This window comes from Lepidochelys kempii, chromosome 12 (assembly GCF_965140265.1).
Source record: "Lepidochelys kempii isolate rLepKem1 chromosome 12, rLepKem1.hap2, whole genome shotgun sequence".
Taxonomy (NCBI): Eukaryota; Metazoa; Chordata; order Testudines; family Cheloniidae; genus Lepidochelys; species Lepidochelys kempii.
Window position 1 is genome coordinate 24,200,186 of NC_133267.1, and position 26,157 is coordinate 24,226,342.

General features: G+C 40.2%; 1 protein-coding gene across 1 annotated transcript in view; it reads left to right on the plus strand.

Annotated features, from left to right (window-relative positions):
• The first annotated feature begins 2,690 nt into the window (after positions 1-2,690).
• Positions 2,691-26,157, plus strand: part of CHST8 (carbohydrate sulfotransferase 8) — a 274,130-nt gene continuing 250,663 nt past the window's right edge. Inside the window, exon 1 of the mRNA XM_073307883.1 lies at positions 2,691-3,125. The gene's annotated coding sequence lies outside the window, so the exon portion shown is untranslated. The remainder of the gene's footprint in view (positions 3,126-26,157) is intronic.

Consider the following 26,157-nt stretch of genomic DNA (forward strand, 5'->3'; position numbering starts at 1 on the left):
TTCAGGTGAAGAAACAGGGAAGAAAACTAAGGGGGTACATGTTGCCTTGTGTTTCATTAAAGACATGGGGGAGGGAGGAAATCAATTTTTCCAACTGGAAAAATAAGGCCCACAAAATCAGTGGTGAAAGATATTTTATTTTCAAGCTTCTAAGAACATATTGAAAACAATGGAGATTAAACTGAATTCCTCACTAAGAAGTAGTTGACAGCCCTTGTAAATGTAACCAACAATAGGGCACACAGCTGATGTCAATCAGTAGCTAGCAGATTGTTTTTTAGCCTTTCACTGAAATCTTCTATTTAAAAGGTTTTTAGATTAAATATAAGTGAATGACACAAGGCCAAAACCTGCTCATCTTATTCACATGAATACTCCTTGGTTTCAGTGGGACAGCTTTCATGAATGAAGTAAACAGGATTTAATCCTCCAGAGTACCATACTCTCTAGGTAATCCACAATAGTAACAGACATCAAAGAATATTTTATATATTGTATATAATCCATACACTTTCTCCAGTTAGATTTATTTATTCTTGCTGTTAAAATCTGTGCCTCCTGCTGCACAAGGAATGGGGTGGAATAACTGAGGTAAAACACTGAATTGATAGATTTCTCATCTCTCAGGAGAAATGTATTTGTTGTTGGTTTTCTTAACACCATATAAACTCTGCCCCCCTCCCACACTAGAAAACTTGAATATATGTGCTTTATTTATCTAATAAAGTCCGATCCTACAGTCCTTACTCAGCCAAATCTCCCATTTTTCGTTGAGAATATTGCCTGAAAAAGATGGCAGGATTGGATCCTTACTCAATATTTTAGTAAGTCACACCTGTCTAATGCAAATAATTGATTGCCAGGAAACAGATCTGGTGCATTGTATTTCAGTAATTCTAAACAATGGATAAATAGCATACCTAGTTCTTTTATTAGACATACCTGGAACTAATTAGAAGTTTATTCCTAGCCAAGAGGTGTGAATTGGTCTTGGTATACATTTTTCATTGTGTAGCACTTTAATAAAGATGCTACATGAGACAGACAGTTCAATGTAGCTTTAAGAAAATATTTATTTTGTACCATGCTTATTTCTTAAAGCAGTTCAGGAAACAACATCAACAATATCTCACTATAATGTATTCCTATGAGCATCTGATACTAGAAAAGAGTGGTTAGTTGGCATTTTTGTTTCCTCCAGGATTAAGGTGTAAATTAAGAAAGATACAATATATTTATATAAGTGGCATTAATGAAACTCTCTACAGTCCTTATTTTCCAGAGGTTTCTTTAACTAACCTTCTTTTCCTTTGCTCATTTATCATGCCTGAAGGGCCTATTTGCAAAAGTTCCAATGGTCACAATCATGTCCCCTTGGATATTGCCACTCTCTCCACATCTCTGGAGCACATCTCTGTAGAGCCACTCTGCTGCAAGGCCAACCTGATATAAAGGTTTGCCCTGGGTTTCCTCCATTCTACATGCCGAGGAGAGGGCCAGGAGAGCAGAATGCCATCTAGCTGATCCAGTGCTCTGGGGGTATTGTTTCATCTGACTGTTCCTGATTATGATTTTATCCAGGTGGCCACACTTTATTAGGCCAAACAACTGGAACGTATGCCACAGAGAGCATTCTTGTGTAGTATTTCCGCATAGAATTTCTGATTGTTTATTCTGCAGTGGAGCTGTGCAGGAAAGGATCAGAAAAGTAGCATCTGCCAGTAGAGAGTGCAAGAGCTACCTTCTATGCATTATACACCTAACATTCTAGCTTCCAGACAAAGCTCCTTGGTTCACATGCACAGGTCATAACACATCTAGTTCTGTAATATTGTTCAAGATCTACATCACTTCAGTTTTCTTCCAGTTACTTCTAGCACTTACCCCCTTTGGATTATTACTCACAATCAGAAACTTTTGGAGGGCAAACTTGGGGCATGCCTCCTCTTAACAGCCCAAGATTGAATTTCTGGACTAAAGTACAAACATATCCGTGTATTTCTGGACTAAAGTACAAATATATATATATAAAAAGATTCTCTTCTGTGCCCTAAAAAGGAATTTTTCTCTCCTGGAGATCTAAGGAATCTTGTAGCTGGTTGGGATTTCCTTTTTCTGCAACTTTCCCTTTAGGATTTGAAATGTCTTAGTCAAATATTCAGAATGATCAGAGTTATTATGCAGCTTAGTGGCAAACAATAGGTGTATATATGTTTTTAAAACAAACTCCCCTGTTTTGATCAAAATTAATTTCCCCTGCAGACAATGCATAATTCAGCAGCTTTGTGGTGTGTGTGTGGGGGGGGGGGGAAGCGGGGGGGATGCATGTAAAACTTTAAAGGGAAATACCACTCTGGAAATGTGAAGGCATTGAAATGTCTCCACATGTACTTTCATCCTTCGGAAACTGAGAGTGATTAGATACTTAGAAAAAAATAAATAACCGTGCCTCCACATTCATTTCCCAGCCTGAAACAAACCAGCACCTGCTCCCCCTTCCCCCAGGGAGCTCTGACTTTACTTCATTAGATTTGCATTAATAAGCGCGAGCAAGCCCCCTTGCTCAGACAAATCGCAGAGCGCTGAGCCAAGTGGAGCCGCCGTGACAGCCTCCCCCCACCGCCCCCGCCTCTGGCCAAGAGGCAAGTGACAAAGAAGGGGTCTGTTCCCCAGCTCCCGGGGCTGGGGACGCCGGCTCCGAGCCGTGGCAGAGCAGGGCAGGGGGCTGGCAGGCTGCCTCCCGTGTTGCCATGGCGGAGGAGGCGGCGGCGGCGGAGAGGCGAGGGGAAAGGGAGCCGGCTCTCAGCTCAGCCCTTCAGAGCCCGCGCTGCCCAGCCTTGCCGGGAGGCAGGAGCATCACTTCCCTGGGAGCCTCCCCGGCCAGTGCAGGGAGCCCGGCGCGGCGGCAGGAGGCGGCGGGGCGCGGGGGGAGGCAGCCGCCTGCAAGCCCCGGGCTGACTGTCCCACTTTTCTCCTCCCAGCCCAGCTCCCTGCGTCCTGCCGGCGGGGAGGCGCGGAAGTGCCCAGACGGAGCCGCGGGAGCCCAGCGGGGCGGCGCGGAGCCCCCGGCCGGAGGATGCGCTGAGCCGCCCGCAGAGGAGGGGGCGCTGCTCCCGCGTGGCCAGGTCAGTTCGCGCAGGTCCGCCCCCAGCGCGGCCCCGGGGAGGGGTCACCGCCGGGCGGCCGAGCGCGCGCGGAGCAGCCCCCGGGGTCCCGCCGCGCCCCGACTTCGGGAAAGTCCCGCTCGCGAGCGGCGCGGAGAAACTTTCCCGGCACTCCGGGGCAGCGCGGCTGGGGCGGCGCCTGGCGGAGCCCGCGGGTGGGGACAGGACGCCCACGGGCGCGGCCCCGGCACCTGGCGCTGGCCTGGGCCCCAGGGACTCGCGGCGGGGCGGGGGCAATTTGCAAACAAACAAACAAACAAACTTGGGACCCGCTCTGGGCAGCAGTTTTAACACCACCCCCACGGGGAGAGCGGCTTTGAAAAGCAGGAGACTCGGGCTGACACCTGCTCCTCAAACTACCAGACTATTAAGAAAAAAAACCCAAACACCCTGTTGTCTGCTGGGGGGGCGGGGGATGTCTAGGAGCCAACTGCTGCCCCGTGTGCTCAGGACCTGAGCCTGAAGTTACTGAGAGTTTTGATTAACTGCAAGACTTTGGCCCCAAGCTTCCCTTGACCGCCAACTCCCGTGGAAATGGTTCTTCGATTAGTCCATTGGGTGGCCCAGTGGTTTGATTTCTGTTCTCCCTGTAGTTGCATTTTAGTAATGCAGCTTCTTGCATATGTGCGTCAATTTTTGTCCCCGGGAGAACAAGGTAAGGATTTTTAGCAGGAAATGTAGTTCACGTTGCTCTGCAGCTGGGAGATTTGTGGGCTTGAGAATCCCTAAACCCTCATTGGCATGGCAGACCATAACAGCTCCCAATGAGCTGCTCTAGCTGGTCAAAAAAGTAGCCTGGGCCAATTCCCGAATACATACTGATGGGGTAATGCACAGTTCCACCAATGCCTTGCCTCTGTCTGTGCAGGGTAGTGCACATTTCAAAAGATGCTCATAAATCCTTACACTATACACCAGAAATGCAAGGGGTTAATACATGCTTTAAATTACGTTTCAAATAAATGAACGGGTCTTTCACAAGATATATGTTTCTTCTTTAAAAATATTTCTATACAAAGTCCCTTGATTATACATTGGTAAAATAAAAAAATCACAATAGGTTGCAATTCTATTCCTACTTCTAACTCACCCTTTCTCTTCAGGGCTCAAACTATAAACATACTAAGGGGAGCTAACTCACTCTAATTTTCTCATTTTATAAATAGAATTACATTCATTTAATCAAAATTATTTTCTTCTAGAGCATAATCTATATTAATCTTGATTTTTGTCTAATTCAGATTAGACCACTCAGACTGTACAGTACTGTACCATGCCACCTGAGCCATTTAAAACTTGACTAAACAAAGCAGTGGAAAATATTGTATAGTGGACAATGTTGTATTGGCAGGTGAAGGAGCTAAATGTCTATCAGCCATTTTCCATTTCTAATGTCTAGGATCCTTTGATATCGGTAGTGAAATAACTAGACGTAAAAAAGCAAGGTTGTAGCCTCAAGTCCAATTTTTAGGCTTCTGGGGGTTTAGGAAGCCCATGAAGTCAGTTTAATGTAGCTTTCTTCCTATAACTAGTCTATCTTCAGATGGAAATGTGTACAGTTTAACTTTAATCTGTTTATAAAAAAACAGAGATGCACATTATTTGTGTCAGAAGGGTACCATGATGTATTTTGTTTCAAGATTTAAACGTTACAGCTTTGAAGGTTACAGAGTGGTAGCTGTGTTAGTCTGTATCAGCAAAAATAACGAGGAATACTTGTGGCACCTTAGAGGCTAAAACCCACAAAGCATCTGATGAAGTGGGTTTTAGCCCACAAAAGCTTATGCCCAAATAAATTTGTTAGTCTCTAACGTGCCACAAGTACACCTCATTGTTTTTACAATTTTGAAGAACTCTGGCCACAGACATTGCCAGTTAGGAAGTTGAATAGTAAACGTTAATGGTCTCATATAAGGAATTCTCACAAATTAGAAATGTAGTCTAATTTATTATTAATTATCACCGGATAAAAAAGCCATCCCTTGTTTATCCTGAAAAGATTTCATTTCGTCAGATGACTGGCATCTCATAAATTCCTTTCATGTTCACGGGATTTGCTTTTTTCCAGGAGTAGGCCATGGAAGCTCCCAGTGTTGGGGATAATAGTTAAGCTCCTCTTTAGAATTCATGAGCTTCCAAATTAAACTTTTGCTGACACCTGCTACCTAGCCCCGTTGAACACAAAGACAGCGGTCACCAAGGTTATTGGAGTTCTGAGCAAAGTAAATAATAAAAAAAAATATTAAGTACCCAGGCTAGATTACACCACCATATGGAGGAGCACTGTGAAAATGTGGCTTCTGGAGATCTAATCCAAGTTTGCTTCTAATGAAGCAAACTTTCAACAGCAATTACATGTAACAATTCAACCCATATTGTAGACTGCTACAGTGATTGATAATCAATAATAACTCAATATACATGGCAGAATCAAATGTAGAAAAAAATAAGTGAAAGTGACCTGAACCCCTCCCACCCACTCTTGAAACATCCTTGTTTATATGGTGTGAAGTATATTTTCTGAGCACTAGTTTCAAGCACCAAAAAAATTTAGGAAGTGTCATAACAGAAGGTCAAGACTTTATTCTATGATTCTAATTATTTGTATGGAGACATCAATGAGCATGTGTTGATGATTTATTTATATATCACCAGAGCTGTAAAATAAAACAGTGAATTCTGATTTTCTTTTGCAACTTACTGAAAAGGGATATGAAAGGTGGAAGTTGCAACTGATTGGTCTTTGGAATCTGTGAAAGTTTTATAGGGGTTACATATGGTTGAAGATTTTGATATGCCTTTTAAATCTTGTAACCAAAATGTCTGTTGAGAAACTTCATGCATATTTGCTGCATTTGTGATGAACATTTACAGATTATGGAATATCAGGAGAATTTGGCTTTTTAACATTTATTCAAATCTTTATGTAAGCTAAGAACTACTTTTTGCTTTATGCTATTTGAAAAGTGTGTCTATTAGGCATGTTTGAGTATCTTCTAAAATCACTTTTAAAAAACTAAAATTGAATTTTCCTGCTTGAAAAATTTCTATGTACTCAGTGCACTGCTCCTGACTCACAATTAATGCCAAAAATCAATTGGCTAATATGCTTTTTATGTTTCTGCTGATCACAGACAGGATGGGAGTGTAAAAGCTTTTATTGCTATCTGGTGATTAGCACATAGTAGTGGTAAGTAAATAGCTTATAATAAGATGGCTTCAATACTTCAGAGTTCAATGCATTGTATATAGTAAGGGGCATGGGTTGCCTTACAACAGCATAAGGACCCAATCCTACTCCCACAGACATCCAAAGGAATTTTACCAGTTCCTTCAGTGGGAGCAGGAATGGGTTAGATGACTGGAAGGAAAGTAGTACTGAAGATCCACCTTAGATAATCCTGAATATTTTCTTTCTGGTTTATGATGATGGGTTAAATTCAGAGGTGAAAGTAAGCCAGTACGGTCCGGTATGGCGTACCGGCAAGAGACGGTACACCATGCCAGACCGGACTGGCTTCCCAAGGCTGGCAATTTAAAGGGCCTGGGGCTCCCTGCAGCGGCCGGAGCCCTGGGCCCTTTAAAGCGCCACCCGAGCCCCGCTGCCGGAGCCCCGGGGTAGCGGTGGCCGGAGCTCCGAGGGTGATTTAAAGGGCCTGGGTATTTAAAGGCCCCGCCTCTTCCGGTTGATGCCACGCCCCCTGCTCGGGACTTCGGCATACTGGTAAGTCCTTTAACTTACTTTCACCCCTGGTTAAATTACAGCACGAAACTCAGAATTGCTCACTCTCCTGTCTGTAGAAATGCTCCTGATCTTATCTATTTAGTTGATTGTATTTCAGACAGGACATGATTAACCTAAATGAGGTAGAGTCTGAAATTAGCAAGAAAACAGAACACCATAGGAGCAGAGCGGTGAGAAGGAAAGTTAAAGTAAAAATGGGTAGAGAGACAGAGAGATGCTCAAGCTATGTTAAATTTAACTCCCCTCCTAATATCAGGAAATTAAAATCAATCATTAAAATAATTGGATTTACCCTGTAAGGGTACTGTGCTAAGGGTCAAGAGTGTTCAGGCCAAATTCTAGTCCCAGTAATATTAATAGCCTAATTCCACTTTGGCATGTGCAGCCAATAAACTCTACTATACTCCATTACACTATTCTTACTGATCTTAAAAATAAGACCATTTATCATTGTTTTTTGGTGACAGAAATAATGAAATAATGGTTTACTAGATTTGTTGGAGGCTGTGAATTACACAAGGTGGATGAACAATATGGATAACAGTATGGATGAACAAGACATCTCATCAGTGAGCAATTAACATATTAAGAAGCTGTAAACATCTGTGGCACTTTAACCAAACCACTGAACCTATCGGAATTTAGGGCCCAATCCTAAGTAGGAGTTCCTCTTGTGGAGTGCCCACACGATAGTGTTTATAATATGTGAAAAACAAAAGATTAATACGACTGATTATAGATGAGATCAATACTGCCAGAATATTTATTGTATATATAGGGTATACAATATTTATTATTATGATTATTTTGTATTTAGTTTTACCACCAGTTTAAAATATAATCAGTAGAGGGTACATACATTGTGAAATATGCTTTTCTATTTTTCACACCATTGTGGCAAGTGCTGGGAGAAATATATTCAGATGGTAAATGCAAAGTAATTAGGTTTGGAAGCATTAGATATTTATCAGTAAATGTTGGTAAACATTGATTTCACCATACACACACAAAGATGAAAAATAATTCCATTACAAATAGTCAAAACTTACAGATTGGCAAAGTAAGAAAAATGGTGTTGATTATTTATTAGAGTTTGATTTAAGAACATCTACTTGATATATTTTGACATGTGACCTTGACAACTTGTGTTCTAATGGTTTAATGCTTTGATTTTTGATTCTCAACATCTACTATCATTAAATAATTATTGTCTGACCCCTCCATGATTTCCCACAACAGTAAACCTTTAAATTGATAAAAATTGTTGGGGAAATCCTTAAAAATAAACATTGATATTATCTGTCAATTATAAAAAATATATTTTATCCAGCCTAAATACGTGACCAAATTTGCTTTAACTGAAGCTCTCGTCAAAGCTTCCACTGGAGCAGGAGTGAGCCCAATGTGCACACTGAGCTAAAGTAAAAGAGCAAAAGCTAAAACACAGTGTGTGCAAATCCAGCCAAAACTGGCTTTCAAGTCATTTTTCATTAGTCACAAAAGATAAGTGACTATGGAATCACACCTTTCAAGTGAACATTGAGGACAGAAGAGAAATAAAGTTTACTTGTAGGAAACAAACCACAGATTTTTCTAATTAACAATGATGTTTAACTAGGGTACAATTCAAACCACAAAGGAAGGTGACAGATTTCACAAATTAGTCATGGCAAAAATGGTGCATTTCACAGCTCCAAGTGAATTCATGTTAAAGGATGAAACAGCAGAAAGTGATTAACAGAGTTCTAACTGATAGAAATCATAAACATGTGAACCTACATCATCAGACAGGAGCTGATATTTCTCTCTGAATTCAGATGAGCCAAAGAAACAACATTGTTTCTACCTACTTTTTTCCTTAATTCTCACAGGGCCTTTGGTGAGGTTGGTCACAAGTGCATTCCTTGAACATGAAGCACCCACACAGACATCACTGGAAGTTTTGAGAGAAGGTAGAAAAACAGGCAGTCTGATTTTCAGCCAAAACTCGTTTTGCAGGAACAGACGAGGAGGCTGGGCCTCATTGCAACTGCAAATATACGTATTAGTACTATTGAAACCCAGATCCACCGCTTCAGCTGAGCAGCATATAGCACAACAAGGACGTGTCATCAAAGCCACCTTTCCACTTCCTCGATCATGGGCTGATTGTACATCAGTCTGGCCCCCAGCATAAATCCACCAAAGCACAAGGGAGAATAAGACAGCTTGGAGGGGATGGTATCAGAGGTGCCCCACTGACACTATTCCACCAGGAGATCCCCTTACCCTGAGGTGAGCCTTCTGGGGCTAGCTATATTGGTTTTAGAGCCACTTTGTATTGGTGGGAGAGCTCACAAAGCTGCTCCAATAATCCATCCCATAATTATAAGCAACCATTAAACAGCCCATTCAGATATGTTCACCCCAAAACACATGCAATTTCCACTGCTCTAGGGGAGAGGGCTCTAGTTCATGAACCTCTGTATTCTGTGCTCGTACAGAATGCCACTGGCAGGGCACTTGGGTAGCTGTTATAGCTTATTTTAGGCAAAAGGTTCAGTAATTTGGTGAAGTTACATTATTCATCATTTGTATTTCTATCTAGATTAAGATAAATGTAAAACTATACAGAAAAATGTCAGCATTTTGTCTTATTTATTTTGCTTCAGGTTGCACAGCTCCGGTCCATAGCTCTGGGTGTTGTCAAGAATGAAAATTCATAATTAAAAATCAATATAGCAAAATACAACCAACCAAGTTCACTGAAACCAACCAGGAACATAAAACATGGAATAATCCCTTCTCTTTCCAGATTAACCTCATTCAGACACCACCCATTGACACCAACTTCAACCTACCCCTGATAGAAAGCCCAAGAGAAATGTTGACTTTACAGTATGCCGGGAGGGTTAACAAAGCCAGTCTCTGGCAGACCACACCGGAACAGGAATAAGTTCCAAAGCCGTGAACCCTTCACAGAGCATTTTCTGCTGCCATATTATTAATCTTGTATTAATTGAGGGAGTTTGAGCTTTATTGCCTCTGGTAATCACAGCTGTATTAATATCACACAGAAAGAGGCGCAATCTCTTAGGCAGCCAGAATCAAAACCATTTACAACATTATGGCTCAAAGCCAGTTCCTTACATTCCACCTGGAAGCGATTATGTACCCAGAGTAGACTACCAAGCACCAGTATTCCTGCATGTTCAGTACATGCTCTCTACACAATGCCTTGCTGAAAGAGTATCTATCTACGCAGGGACCTGCTCACTTGTAATGTCGGGCTCTGTGAACTCAGAGAGAAAGAGACTTTAAAACTGTACATACAGAGAAGAAACAAATTAAAACAGAATTGATTATTATTGAATGAGGATGGGGAAAAACAACAACATTTGAAAAGAATTAGCATTTCAAAAGCAAAGATTGGAAAGGTCTGCAGTCTCATGATAGAAAATTTGAAAAGTTTATCAAACTTCAAAAACCAGCCGAAGCCCTTTTCTCCAAAATTGATTTGAAAAGTTGGCAGACTTAAGAAACCTTTCAGAAACATTTTGCAGATCAATGCTAATTTGATGCATAGGAGCTCAGCATTGTGCCAATTTACTGTCAAACTGATATTAACTAGGCACTTTTCTTAGAATGTTTATAGCCAAATGTCTATTAAATATGCAAACTCGACAATTACACCACATCCCTTAAAATACTTCATTTAAAATGTATTTCAAAACCTCCAGAAATGGCCTTTCACTCTTAATCACAAAGAACCGTGCTTACTATAAGGTCCAAATCCTTGTTCTGGGAGAAAGGGATAGAGGATGCTCTTGGGATTAAGACACAAGGCTGTTAGCCAGGAGACATGCTTTCAGTTTCCAATGCTGCCAAAAGACTTCCATGATCTTGGTAAAGTCTCTTAGGGCTCAATCTTCTAATTCTTGTTCACACAACAACCAACCTCTTAAGTAAGTTAATCTAAGAAAATGAGACTACTTGAGATAGTAGTAATGATTCATATGAGTAGGGGTTGCAGGATCAAGTACTTAAGCTTTCTGAGCACAATTTTCAAACTTGGCTGCCTATGATTAGACACCTAAATCTGCATTTAAGTACCTAAATAAAAATACCAGTTTTTCAGCATTCATTAACTTCAGTGTGAGCTGTGGATGGGCCAGATCCACCACAATCAGACTACTTTTGATCCTGCTGTTACTTACACATGAAGATCTTTATGTATGTTAGTAGTTTCATTTTGTTCAGTGTGCCTGTTCACGCACATAAAGTTACCCACATATGAGTTTGCAGGATCAGGGTCATAGTTAAGTGCCTAATGTTAGGCATCCAAATTTGAAAATTTGAGCCAATGTGTCTTAGTTTTGGTATCTTTAAAATGGTGATAATATTATTCACTAAACTTGGTTAAACTAAATTCAGTAATTTTTTTTACTGTTTAGATCTTCTGATGGAAGATATATACAAATGCAAATCACCATCTTTTACTATAATATTTAATTATAGTTTTTCACACAGCCAGCCTTAGACCTACCATGCAGTATGTGAGCTGCATTAGCAAAATAATAATTTTAGAAACCCAAAATATACCAGTTAAAGAAAATTAAACCAGTGCATAAAATGGAGCTGTCCATGAAGTCAAAGTGACACTTGCATTTATTTCATTTGGCAAGAAAATAAAGAGCTTTGGTCTCTGAAACTTTGGATAACTTATTTCTCAGGAGTCACAAAATTCATTTAGGAAACAATAATAATCCATAAACAATGGATGAAATTGCAAAGTAGAGTCTGGGCTAATAAAACATATGAGACTCTAGGTACATAAAGATTAGTACACCATGAATCTGATCTTTGTGTTGCAATTTAGAGTGTAATTATTTCTTTCATTTAGTCCAAATATTAAAAAAAGACCATATAACAGAACTTTAAATTGTTAGGTAGTGAAAATGTTTTTATGATTTTTCAAATTAGATTGATTGACAATTCCATTCCAGTCTGCAGTGATTGAAACTAACTTACTTCAGCAGGTTATCAAGTGACCACAAGTATATTTAGATTACTCCACATAAAGCACTTATGTCTGTCACTCCAGACTGCAGGTGCTCATCTCATCCAACACAGGTTTCAACATCCAACAGAACTAGGCACAAATTCATTCCTGTGCCATGGGAATGTTCTCTTCCAGATTTGTCAAAAAGCAATACTTAAATCACACTTATAGGAAAAAATCTCCTACAACAGCAGCTGATCTGCAACCCCAACCATTTAATTGTCTTTGTTAACAACAGTGATTCTGATATACACCACCACAGAATTAAGATTGTCTGATATTAATTTCCATATTCACAAAATGCGTGTGGACAGTACTTTAGATGATCAGTTATAATTTACAAGAAAAGTGGTCCACACCTACTTATTAGTTACAGTAAGTGCAATATGATTCAACTATTGTCCAATAAACTATTAATCTCTTCTGTCTCCTTTCTACCCTCCCCAAATTCACCTGCATTTATTCAGTTGCTTTCCCTCACCTTTTTTCCTTGCCAAAATGGCAGGATGGCAGCAGTCTCAGCACTTGATGCCAATACTGTTCTTTTGCAGGCAGGGGGTAAGGACTTTCGAGCTGACTCTTTTCCCCACAGAGACTGACAATATTTTCTCATGTCTTTAAATATGGGTCTGTGAATTAATGGAACAGTCTGTCAGGTCTGCCTGCAGGCAGAGCTTTTACAAAAAAAAGAAACATGGATTGGTGTGGATTGTTTTAGTTATTTATTTGGTTAAGAAAGAATTAAGAAAAGGGCAGGCATCCTTAAGTATAATATAATTCTCCTATCCATTGAAGTAACCATTATTTTCCCCATAAAACAGATTAAAATTTCACAAGTTTTTATTTTATATTTTGTCTTTATTGTTATTATTTACATTGTGGTCGCTCTTATGGGCCCCAATCAGGGATCAGAGTCCCGTTTTAGTAGGCTCTGTACACCCACACAAAATTACAGCCCTTGCCTCAAAGAGCTTACATTCCAATTACATCCTATTGTATGGAAGTACGGCACCTAGAGCAATCCTGACTGTGGCCTATATGCACTATTGTCATACAAATAAAACATAATCACATTCACACTGTTTTAATTATCTTAGTAATAATAACCTGTGCAGCGATTTTTACTTAAAAATAGATGTGTCACGTTGTTGTTCAACCTTTGATTTATGTTGGGAGAAATCTGAGCTTAAGCTAATGTCAAGAGTTTATTTGAAGTCTCTGTTATAATATCAGCATGTTGCTAGCACAGAGATTCGTCTGGTTTTCATAAATATTTTATGGGGCTGTATCATCATCCTCATCATCATTTTAGGCTGGTTGACAAGGCTGTCCTCTCCCCCTATGTGTGATTGCAATCCGTTTCAGAGTTGTCTTGGAAAGTCAATTGATGATATTTCAATCAAAATGTTCTTAAAACAAATTCCATTCAAATTCTGTCTGAAAGGGGGTTAAGGTTTCATCCTGCTGCTTAGAGAATGATATGCTAAATGTAGCTTCCCCTGGGCTTGGCTGCAGTCCAATGCTTTGTAATTTATAGTTCTCCTTCCTGATTCTGGATGTGACCTTGGAACCTTAACTCTGGGTAGATTTCTTAAGTTCATGCACTGGGCTTATTCTTTGTAAAACTGCCATCATGGAATCCTCTCCCGATTCTCTGGCTTGCAAATAATAATAAAAGGAAATTTCCCAATAAACAAACCAAATCAGGTTAATACAGCTGTTACCATACGGGCAGGTGGATAGCAGGTTGCTAGAAGATGATTCATTTTCTCTGACTTTTTCACTAAAGCAACTGTTAGCCAGTAAATAACATTGCTGTTAAATGACCAAAAATGATTAGCTAATTTCAAAAGATGGAATGCATTTATAAAGAGATTTAAATTTTACTAGTCAAAGGCATTTTCTGCAGAGATATCTACAAAACAGCTATCATTGCAGATCTCCAATCAGCTGCTCTTACTGATGTACTTATACTGAGAAATCACTTGAAAGAAAGATTATGTAATTTTAAAAAAATGGTTACATTATATTGTAAAATTGTTATTATAGTTATTATTTTATAGTGTGTACAAGATGCTTTACAAAGAAATGAAAGAGTGAGTCCATGCCAGAGGAGCTTACAACCAAGACAGCAACATATGACATTTCTGAAGAGAAAAATCCTGTATCTGAGAAGTTATTTCCCCTTGAAGATTACATTCATTATAAGTGCTAATAGATACGTATTTAAAATAACTATGATTACATCAGTTAAATAGCTGTTCTGAAATACGATGATTTAAGCTGTTGCATATAACTGTAGATTATTTTAACAAAGTTCCTGAATGCAAGTAACAACTTCTATCAAGGTGGAGTAGATCCATGGTGCTTTTCTGTTCTTTTAATTCATTCCAGATTTTCAAGAATATAAATTCTGGAAGTATTTATCTTGATTCCTCCAGACTGAGGATATTTTTAAACAAACTAGGAAGAAAAGAGTGATGCATTTTTTAAAAACCAACTTTCCTGCTTTGTTTCTTGGCCAAGAGAATTATCAGTGATTTTCAGCACCAGACATTACAAAGATAAGTTTTAAGACCACAAGAAGTCAACACTTGCCATTTCTTCGGCCTTTAAAAAAATAGAGTACGTTTTTCAGAATACTCAGCATTATCTAACACTGTGTCCACTAAACTCCATAGGAGTTTTTCCATGATTCAGTTGAAGCACTTTTGAAAATCCCACCTGCCTTGTACTGAGGGTATTAGAGCTTTGTTAGGGTAACAAGATCTTTTTCAAGAAATTAGATGCTTAAAATCTGATTGTGCAAGTGTTAATTTAAGTACTGCTCAGAGGGTGCTCAGCACCTCTCAAGATGAGACACAATAGGCCCAATCCACGTGGGCCCCGTGTTTGAGACCCCAGGTTTAGACACACAAGGATGGTACTTCAGAGAATTTTCCTTAATAATTTTAAAGATACAGGGGAATCACATTTAAAATCTCATGTATTTCCCATTTTAAAAGATATGGTAAAGAAAAAAACTGGTGGAATTCATAAAATGATATGATGTAGCAATGGGAAGGCCATCTAGACCTCAGTTCACTACTGAGATGTGCAAGCAAAGTTCCTGCACATCCCTAGAGGCAGTCGGAAGCATATTACTTCCATGCATGTTTCCTGACAAAAGCTGGAGTAACTGTTATTACACGGCTGTGCTCCTCTCATGCAGCTCCAACATATCTGAAAGCACCCTAGTGCATGCAGGCACAAGAGCGTATGGGCTAGAAGGGAAGAGTGGGCATGTTCTGCCTTCTAGGCCAGTGAGCTAGGTTTCGGACCTCAAAAGTTGTTCAACGAGCTAACAAGTCACTCTAGTTTTAGGGCAGGAATAATGCAATCCTCATCTCTTTGCAAAACCCTTTTCAGGGACAAGCCAGTAAAGGAGTGTCAATGAGAAACCAGGCACAGGTCTCTTCTCCCCATGTGTGCTAGGGGCACTGCCCAATGTGAAATAGGAAAAAAAGCACTGTTCTACAAGACACGCTATCAGTCAGATGTGAAGCTGGAGTGCACATCACCCTTGGGTCAGATGTGCAGCCGTTCTACTGACTGCTGCTCCTGGATAGTGGTGAAGGGTATGTCTGTGTGCTGTACACTAGGCATTTGCTTTGGCACTTGCTCTGTAATTGTGCTGTAAACCATCTGATTATTGGCTGCCGTTTACACAAGAATTTGGCTAGATGCCAACGAGAGAGGCATCTTTGATTGGTTATCTGAGTATATTGTGCATAGGGAGTTGGTTAGTCCCACTTGTAACAACGCTTGCCTAGTTCCTCCCTCAGTAGCTTAAGCAACTGAATACTGCCTGTTGGGTGCCTTGTGGAATATGAAATTATCTGCATAACTCACAGTGTACTTGGCAATGTTTTATGAGTTTGCTAGCACACCTATCTGAGAGTCAATCTAGCTGTGCCATAGATCTGGCTGAACAGATTCCCCCTCATTTCTAAGGACTGAACAGAGCTATCAAAGACAATTTGTAAAATGAAGACTCTGGATTTGAGTTTGAAAGATACTGTTCACTTTCTCCAAGTAGGAAGCTTCTCCAAACGAAATGTCTGTCCCAGAATGGTCCCTATCCCTTGAATAAGGGTATATAGGAGGAGTTGGCTTCTAAAGTGTGATAAGAAAAGTAGGTTCCTTTAATTTCTTCAGTATGAAAACATTTTCTTTACATACTCTTGGAAATGCCCATTTACTCACTGGTAGTGATTTTGAGATTGATTCCTACAATCCTCTGCATCAGCTATTCTCTTGGCTCAACGAATTGTGAAGTAACAACCATTCCCATACTCGCTCTTCTGAGTCTCCTGACATCTCTTTCAAATGAATAGGAAGCAAATCAGTGTGAAGAGGGACAATTTAGTATTTATCCACATTTGGAGACTGAGGGTGTAATTGATGGATAAGGAACATAAAAGAGAGGAATACAAGAAAGGAGTTGGTCTAGTTTTGAAAAGTGGATCTGCTTCCTGATCCCAGTTAATAACATCTGTGTGACACCTTTTGAATCATAGACTGTAAGGCCAGAAAAGGTTGCTTGATTAATCCAACCTGAGCCTTTTGTATTTTACTATACTACTCACTGTGTTTCTCAGGGATATCATATCTAGCTGGTTGTATAAGAGTGGCATGTATGGTGCATTGACCAATTCCTCTGACAGCCTATTAAACTACTCAGTTGCTCTTTTTTTGTTCAGAACTTTGTTCTAATATCTAGCAAAACTTTTTCTTTCTTAGCTTTAGGCCATTGCTCCCTGTCTTACAATTTTCTGAGAGTGTGAATAATTCCCTTCCTTCATTTCTATTGTTACCTTGAAGGTATTTATAGACTGTGACCATGTTACCTCTTCTCTTTTGCCAAACTCTATGAATTTAGCTTCCTCAGCCTCTTTGTATGTGCCTTGTTCTCTAATTCATCCATCACTATTGCCCTCCTTTGTTTTTCATTTCCTTCTTCTGAAGTATGGGGGACCAGAAATACCTACCGTATTTCCAAGTATGTTTGCGCCAGGACTGTGTATGGCAGAGTTCCTTCTCTAGATGTATATGCAGTTCCCCCTGTTATCTGCATTTTCTGATCATAAGACACTATTTTTGTTTGTGACTGGTTACTTTGTGACACCTCTCTCTTCTCTCAGCTAAACATTGCAAATTAAAATATATTAGGATGCGCTCCACTTTGCTTCCCATGTACAAATAGAAGGAAGTGAGGCTAGCCCATGGAACTGGAAGCAAAGACTCTTGGGTTCTATTTTCAGCCACTTCTCTGAGACTCCTTTCATTTCTCAGCTTCCCCTTCCAGAGAAGGAATCAGCATCAGTCCTGCTACCCTATTCCTGGGCATTACCTTGCACCAGGAATACAGCCAAGGGACTTGCATAACACCACTTGCCCTGGCACTTGGGAATATGTAACTGGCATCCCTGTCGACACCTCTTTTAGTATGCGTTGGTGACGTTCTATCATTATTACTAGAGCTGACGGAAAAATGAAATTTCCATCCCAGGGGAAATTCCAATATTTGTTTTCATCCCAATTCAAGATGAAAAGTTAAATTATTTAAACTTTTTTTGTGGAACACAAAATTCTGAAAAAATTCAGTTTGGGAATGTTGAAATGTTCCACTTTGACATGGTTGACAAACAAAACATTATGACTTTCCCAAATGGACACATTTTGTCTTGGACTCTCTCACCTTCTGCCCAGCCAGACTCCATCTCTTTTGCTGCACTGTGGAGTCCCTGTGGCTGAGCTGCTGCAGTGCCTCATGAGACTTCCTGTCCCATCTTAATTTATTTTTCAGACTCTACAACTCCCATGAGGCATCACAGAAGCGTAGCCAAGTCCGGGATATACTACAGTTCATCATAGTAGCTGGAGTCCATCCAAGGAGCATGGCCTGTAGGGAAGATGGGGGCAGGAGAGACATGGACCTACAACTCCCATGAAGTGCCATGGTGGCTCAGGAGAGGAGAGAGATTCTGAGACTAAATCTATTGATTTGTGTCAGATCAATATTTCTAACCAAAAAACAATCCTTCAATTAGATTTTCCCAATTCTACCAAAAATAGATTTTTTTCCCTTTGTGGACAGTGTTGATTTTCATGAAAATCCCATTTCTGACAGGAAGATTCTTTTTTAAAAAATCTTTAGACCAGCTCTGATAAACTGTTCCTAGATACTTTGGTACAGAACTGTTATTTTTTTATTCTGGAAAATAGAAAAACAAACCCTACAACTCCACATACTCTTCTAAGATATTAACCAGGGTCACACTGCAATAAAACTCTCTTTTGCCATGACCCCTGCAAAAAACCTGACAACTGTCAGGCCACTGGGGTGCTGAGACCACTGCCTATCATGTGACCAGTCCTGTCTCACTGTCTCCTTGTCCTCCCTCATCTGTCTATCTGTATCCATCTGTTCTCTCTTGTCTTCTAATTAGATTGTAAACTCTTTCGGTCAACGACTGTCTTTTTCTTCTGTGTATGTACAACACCTAGCAAAGTGGGGTCCAGGTCCATGACTAGGGTTTCTAGGTGCTACCACAATACAAATAATAATATGTAATAATAATCATTTCATTTCATTTCTTTTTAATTCTGCACCCAGGATCATTTTGGATAATTCTCAATCCCCCTTGGATCTTCTGGAACCAAAAGTATCCATAATAATAACAGTAACAACAACAATCAGTGTCACACCTAGTCAGTGTGAAACAAAATATTCATATTTAGCAACATGGTCTACCTTACCACTGCTTCATCTCACTACACTTCAAACACATACATGGCAGGCGTAGCAAGACAATGTGAAACAGAATACAAACATCTCCCATGCACATCACTGCAAGATGAACAATTCCAAATTTTTATAATGCCCTGTCTGTCAAACAATTGGTGGTTTTTAATGCCTAAACCTTGCCATGGAAATAGATTACTAATGCCTCTGTATTTAGTTAATAATTAAACTCAAAATATTTAATATATGCTTCAAAAATGACTTTCCTTTAATTTCCTCACCAGAGCTACTGGATGCATATTGAACTGCACTACCCTAATTAATGACTTTTTTTTTTTAATCATCATTGATCCTTACAAATTTGTCAGTTTCTAAATAGCAGCTCATTGCTTGCATTGCTTGTGGGACCTCTGCCCAGGGTTTAATAGGGCAAAAAATATTCCCCTCTCTCTGTGGTTTTTTTCCCATATTGTTTACTACATTCTCTGTATTACCTGAATTCTATTTTTTCTTCTGTTTCTAAATACAAAGATATTTCAGACAACAGCTGCTTTTGTCACAATATAGAGTATGGATAACATACAGAAAAGAGAGAGGGGGAAAGGCTAGGATAGTGTATAGGCAAAACAGAAGCCTAGATGAGAAAGGGAGAGATGTAAAGAACATTGGGAAAATAATCCCTAATTAATACTTTATTTTCACTTATTTTTCTGTCCTTGAATTGATCATTTTTTCCTCATTATAATTTTTATTTAAAATCATTTGCCAAAGATTTTCAGTGAATAATTAATTCTTGGTTTGTAGCTCATGTTCAAGTAGCTCATTTGGGTTAACGAACCTCTCATTGGTTTGAATCTAAAAGGCTATTTGTCAGAGCCTGTGTGGAATGATTGATAGTTTTAGATTGGGTTTTTACCACACAAGCATGAATATAAACAAACATTGGCACCCTCTTTGGCAAAATCAGTGAAGGACGGAAGGCATGGGGGATGAGCTGCTCCACAGGTGGTCTCTCCAGAAAAGGGGTAATGCGTAGCAAGAATGTGGTGCAGGGAAAGATGCTTTACCAAGTTGTTGTGCTTTACCAGTGATTAAACAGAAACCATCAGATCCCAGGGTTTTCAATTCAATTTCTTTCACCAGCACTAAACTCACTTTAAAAAAATCACAAAACAGACACTCAGAAGAGGATGGCACAATCCACAACTACTTTGAGGAAAAAGGGGAGACATTAGTGCTATACTGAAAAAAGAGGATTGGATGAGGTAACGGATCCACCATATTAGGCAAAGGGGAAGAGAGGCCTGGGTGAGTCAAGAGAGGGGGAAGTGCAAAGTTCAGAAGAAGAGTTGAACAGTGTAGTGAAAAGAACCATGCTGGGTGATACCAGGAGAACTGTATGTCTGTGTCATTAGGAAGTGCAAAAGTAGAGAAGAAAAAGATGCCCATCAGTGAAATGCTTCTTAGAGAAGAATCTAGGGAAAGAAAGGAAGGAAGTGAACACAGAAAGTGTATGCAAAGGACAAATGTACACAAGAACTACAGGATGAAATGTAATCCAAGAAACAGAATAGGAGACAGACAGAAAAACAGGCTGGGAGAACTGGGAAGAATTTGGGGGATTTGCAAATAAGAAAACCTATCTGAATGGAGGCCTCTCGTGTCCAAACTGGGAAGTAAAAATTTAAAAACCCATGCAAAACTAACACCAGCAATGCAAGACTATGTCTAATCACGTCGTGCCAAATCCCGGTAAACCAACTGAAAGTCCAAGTAACAGGACTTTGCTCAATATAAAAGCATCATGCGGCTTTGTTACAGAATCCTCAGCCCTAACCAGCTGAGGCGTCTGTGCAGCTCGTCTGAAGTTGCTAGTAGAGCGCATAATGGCAGTGGCTGTTGCAGCCTGCTGCTCCCTCTGACCCATGCAGTATTTTTGTCCAGAGAAAAAAATGGCTGGAGAGCGGGGGCTGCTGACTGAGGGCCCAGCTTTGCAGGCAGCAGCGCAGAAATGAGGGTGGCAATACCGTACCAGGCCATCCTTCCTTCTGCTCTGCTGCTGGTGGCGGCTCTGCCTTCAGAGCTGGGCTCCCGGCCAGCAGCCGCCGCTCTCCAGCTGCCCAGCTCTGAAGACAGCGCCGCCGCCAGCAGCAGTGCAGAAGTAAGAGTAGCTGTACTGCAACCCCCCAATAACTTTGTGACCCCCCCCCACAACTCCTGTTTGGGCCAGGACCCCGACAATTACAACACTGTGACATTTCAGATCTAAATAGCTGAAATCATGAAATTTACAATTTTAAAATCCTATGACCATGAAATTGACCATAATGGACTGTGAATTTGGTAGGGCCCTAATCATAGGGTGGTGAGGGCAGAGTATTCTACCTATAATCCACTGCCTGGCCGCTGCACGGTGGAAGCATGGAGAGGACTTGCCTGGCTATGTTAATTGCCCCAGGTTTTGATCTAACACCAGCCTCTTTATTATAAAAATAAATGCACAGTGAAATGTACACAAAGCCCATGTTGCAAATTCACATATGAAATCATGTGCAAAACCAGCATCAACACTGTAAAATGAAATCTTTGAAGGGTGGTGCAAATGGGTGCTCCTCACCCACTTGGTCTCACAAGGGTTTAGTGTCATCGTCCCCCTTTGTTTGGGGGTGAAGACATTCCTGCCTCTTTCTCTCTCCCTCCACCCTTCCTTACAGCTGAGGAAAGGTGGGAGAGAGACGAATCCACCAAGACACAGTGCACCTTCTCTGTTGGGCCTCATAGGGAAGGGGAAGGAGAAGAAAAGGACTCCCAATTCTCTTCCACTGACTCCTTTGGGAATAGGGAAGAGAAGACGACTCCCAAAGTCCACTTAGAGACCCACTGGCACTCCCTTCATCTCAAAGTGGTGAGGGGTGCATATTGTAATGATCAGAGTAGCAAGTATTACAATATCTCAGCACTTCTCCCAAATACCATCCCTTTAGGCAGCTGCCCCCTCAAAAGGCTTTGTCTCCCCCCCAACACAAATCCCTCTTCTCACCTGCAGTAGTATTCTGCTAGGGCAGAAGGAGAGAGGCACATAGCATTGCCTCTCTCTTTGTCATCTTCAGGCTGTCCCCTCTTCCAGTCTTCATTCTTTAACACAACTGGCAAGCAGACAAGCTGATCAGGGTGTATCTTAATAACACAAGGTCTCGCAGTCAAACCCTGGAACAGGACTAGTAATTTTGGATAAGATATTGTCTGTAAAGGCACCAAATGCAAAGAATAACCATTCTAAAGGAGAAGGTTAAGCCCGATGACCCACGTGATTTTTTCCATCACTAGTATCTATGTTTCTATTAAGAAAAAACCTTACAACAAGAAGAAGGATCTAATGCTTATTACTGAAGTGACGACTGCCACAGAAGCATCTAAGTTACATAGACCTATACTTCAGTGCATTACGATGGACAGTATGTTATGTCTGGTAAAAGGGCTTTATTTATGGCCTGTGTACAGATGACCTGTAGAGCAGAAAGTATTGCCCTTGAAGAACATCGTCCTAGAGTGCAAGGTCCTGGTATTGTATAGCAAAGGGTAGGGTTTCAAATCTCTACATGAACTGTAAAGGAGGACTGTGTTCGGAGTTCTGAGGAAGCATTCCAGGAATTTTACTTATCTGCCACCTTCGGTGGAGATAATTAATCCTGACATTGAGTTCTATACGCCTACTGTTCTGTGAGTGCAACCATTGCCAGCACTAAAGGATAGAGTGAGGAGAGATGTTTTGAGGAAATCTATAGAACTACATTATTTATGGTCACTGTAAAGCTGAGAAATGCTGGAACCCTAAGGAGAATTACAGATCTTAGGAAAGAAAATAAGTGAAAGATTGTAAACTCTTCAGGGCAGGGACTTTCTCTTATAAGGAATATGTACTGTGCCTAAGCACAATGGAGCCTCATTCTCAATTAGGGACTGAAAACATCATTGTAATCATAGGTGCCGACTCCGTGGGCTAGAGCACCCACAGCAAAAAAATAGCAGGTGCTCAGCATGCACTGGCAGTCCCCGCAATCAGCTCGTCCCCCTCCCTCCCAGAGCCTACTGCCCACTGCGGCATGCAGGAGGCGCTGGTCGGGATGGAGAGAAGTGAGGGCGGGGTGTGGTTGTGGAGGGGTAGAATGGGGCAGGACAGGGTCAGAGCAGGGACAGGAAGAGGCAGGGCAGAGGTGAGGGCTTGGGGGAAGGGGTGAATGGGGGTGGGGCCTGGGGCAGAGCGGCGGATGAGCACCCCATGACAACTTATAAAGACAGCACGTATGATTGTAATGCAAATACGTAATAATAAAAAGCTCAAAGTATTATCAATGGTCATTATTTGAATAACATCATTTATGTACCTCTTTCATAAATACATATACATACTCTATAGGAGTGTTTTTGAGTATATACACACACAGCGCTTCTGTGCGCACGCATGTCCGTGTGTGCGTACTTTGTAGTAGACAGACATCAACATCATCTTGCTGAAAACGTAATGTTCTAACAGAATAGATACCTTGATAGATGCTGGGTTTGATGAGGTGTTTAGGAGTGCATTCAATATATTTGGCCTAGTCAGAGACCTGTGGAATGTATATAATGGAGGTGTTCTCTCTCTCCTGAAGCAGGAACACTACACCTATAACTGTTAATTACATACACACAAAGAGAGAGGGGAGAATGGACTCTGTAGTCTATAGATTAAAACTGAAATAAGATAAACTGGGTATCTATTTTTAAATCAGTCTCTGTGGTCTGATCCTGTGCTCTATGCTCAGGCAAAATGCAGTCTTCAGCTGGAGTTTGGCCATGAGTCATGAGTGCAGGATTGGGCCTTAATGATCAGTTTCATAACACGTTCCTTATTCTTTTTCATACACACTAAACTTGTTTTATTCACAGAAGAGGTCTCTGGGGTCAGCATGTGCTTCACAATACTTTAGCTAACATTATTAACACCTTCAGAAACTGCAGTCATTTCTGTATTTTCTTCTTGCTGTGCCTGCATTTTAAAGAACATTATTTCCTTCTAGAAAAACATTCAGTTCTTGCAATCAGTGCTCATTTTTGTAAATTAAGGAATAAATTGTGCCAAATTGTTCTCTCTTTCAGGATTATTTGCAGTGCGGTTTATGCTGCTCTCCCTATATCTATTGCGTGCTTTACAGGAAAATGAAATCATTACACACAACACAAATTACTAGACCTCTTTCATAATCACACACTCTTAATTGGCATGTAAGAGCTCCGATCACTGTAATTCATGCAGTCAAATGTCTCCAGCTCATTTTTTTTCTCCCAAGTTTAAAGGTCAACAAGAATATTTTTCTTTAATTTGACAGGCACACAAGAAGTAATGCAAGACTCATTTATGGTCAGGTAATGCACAAAGAAATCTATAAATCAAGCTAAGGGGAATATTAGATCATGCTCATATCTGAACCCATCTGGCTTAGTTCACGAAAGAATCAATATGCGGCAGAGAGCTCAGTATTACCAGTGATTTATGCTCTTGCATCTAGGGGGAGAAACATTTTCAATTTTTTAAGTCCCTTCATCTCATCCTAAAACAATAGAGTATGAAAAAAGAAACTACAATGGGCTATTACAAAATATACATTAGATACGTAATTTGATGGTAGGTTTTTGATTATAGCTGCTGGAGGAAAGAATGATTCTGTGTTTCATACATCTTCATGACTCAGCATTTTTCTAGTATTTTGATTTTCTCCCCCTCAAGATATTATTACTATGGAGCTGTTGAAGAATAAAGTTAACCCAATTTCCATGTGTCTGATTATTGCAAAGGGATTGGAGTTGACAGTTCTTGGGCACTGTGCTAACAGCAAAATAAAAAATACAAAAGTCCTACTTTTCTTCACAGCCTCTCTATATATTCCTTTCCCTAATTCCCACACCTAAAAAATGTACAGTCCAAATTTTATCCCACCCCATGTCATATCAAACATTAAAGCTTTTGATCACTCTCTGAACATACAGGATTTATTTGAAAGCTTTCCATGTATACAGTACATCTCTCAACTTAATAAAATCTCCAGTTGGCCTCAAGTTCAGCCTCCCCAAGAGGCAAAATGAAAAGTGTCAAATTGCATTGCTGTACTCTGTATGCACCAGAATGGGAGATGGGAATAGGCAGACATAGAGGGAGAGATTTCACAAAGCAATTAGAGTATGAAGAATAGATACTATGGAGACAGCGCTATAAAAATACCTGGATAGACGGGACAAATAAAATGTCCATTTCAGTCATTTCAGCTACAATTATTTGCTTTACATATAGTGCAGCTATCCCTCAGACAAGAACAGAATGCAGTTTAATTTAAATTTGGAAAGGCTACAAGTTGAATTCACCATATAATTTTTTTCCAGCAAGCATGCACAAGTAAAATCAATAACCTTCTCACTGTAGGTTGATAAATTATGACATTAGGTATCATTGATCTAGCCAAGGTAAAAGGAGGTGAAAATAATGGAAATCTGATGGGTGTGATTAGAAATACTTGGGATATTCGTTTGAAAAGCTTGATAAGTAAAATGATCCATGTACTTATGCATATTGATTTTAATACATAGAAGAAGCCTATCTGAACCAAAACATGTTTGCTTGTACAGGTATTTTAGGGGCTGTGCTGTTGGAAATCTGTAAGAGTATGAATTATATTTTAGTTCAGTGCACTGAAAATATTTGTTTAAAACATGTGTTTCTATAAGCCACAGTTATACTACTGCATTTTGCCATTTGTTGCAGTTGGAACTTATTCTGCTATAAGGTTTATCAGGTATTTATTTAAAGGCTTTACCTTATTTCTGTATAATTATTAATAACGAATACACTCATTAATTTACACATGCTTTACAACATGGAGCATGATCTTATGGATTTTACATGAGTAAGGATTGATACAGTGGGTCCATCACTGATACTTTCCTCTACCCTAAAGAGCTTGGCACATAGTATTGATTCTTTCAGAGGTCTATCCTTTTAACAGATAATAATATATCAGCCATTTGGGTAGCACCTTACATCCCAAAGGATCCCAAAGTGCTTTCTAAACTGAAGAGACTGGTATACAAACTATCAGAGAGCATTTCATCCATCACTGGAATGCAGTCACATTTAAGGAGAAATATGGTAACTGTCTGACAGCATACAACACTACAGAACTGTCTAGGACAGGATGTAAAAAATATAATATCCAGTCAATTTAAGGGGAATGTGGGGTAGAATTAGAACATGGAATGTGCTTTACCAGCTGGAACCTGGCCAACATACCAAACCCATAGCTTTCACTCCCTTACACCTCCTGCTGCAGTCTCTCCCACTCTCTCTGTCTACCCCTGAAATCTCTCTTTTCCATTCTGGGGTGAGTAG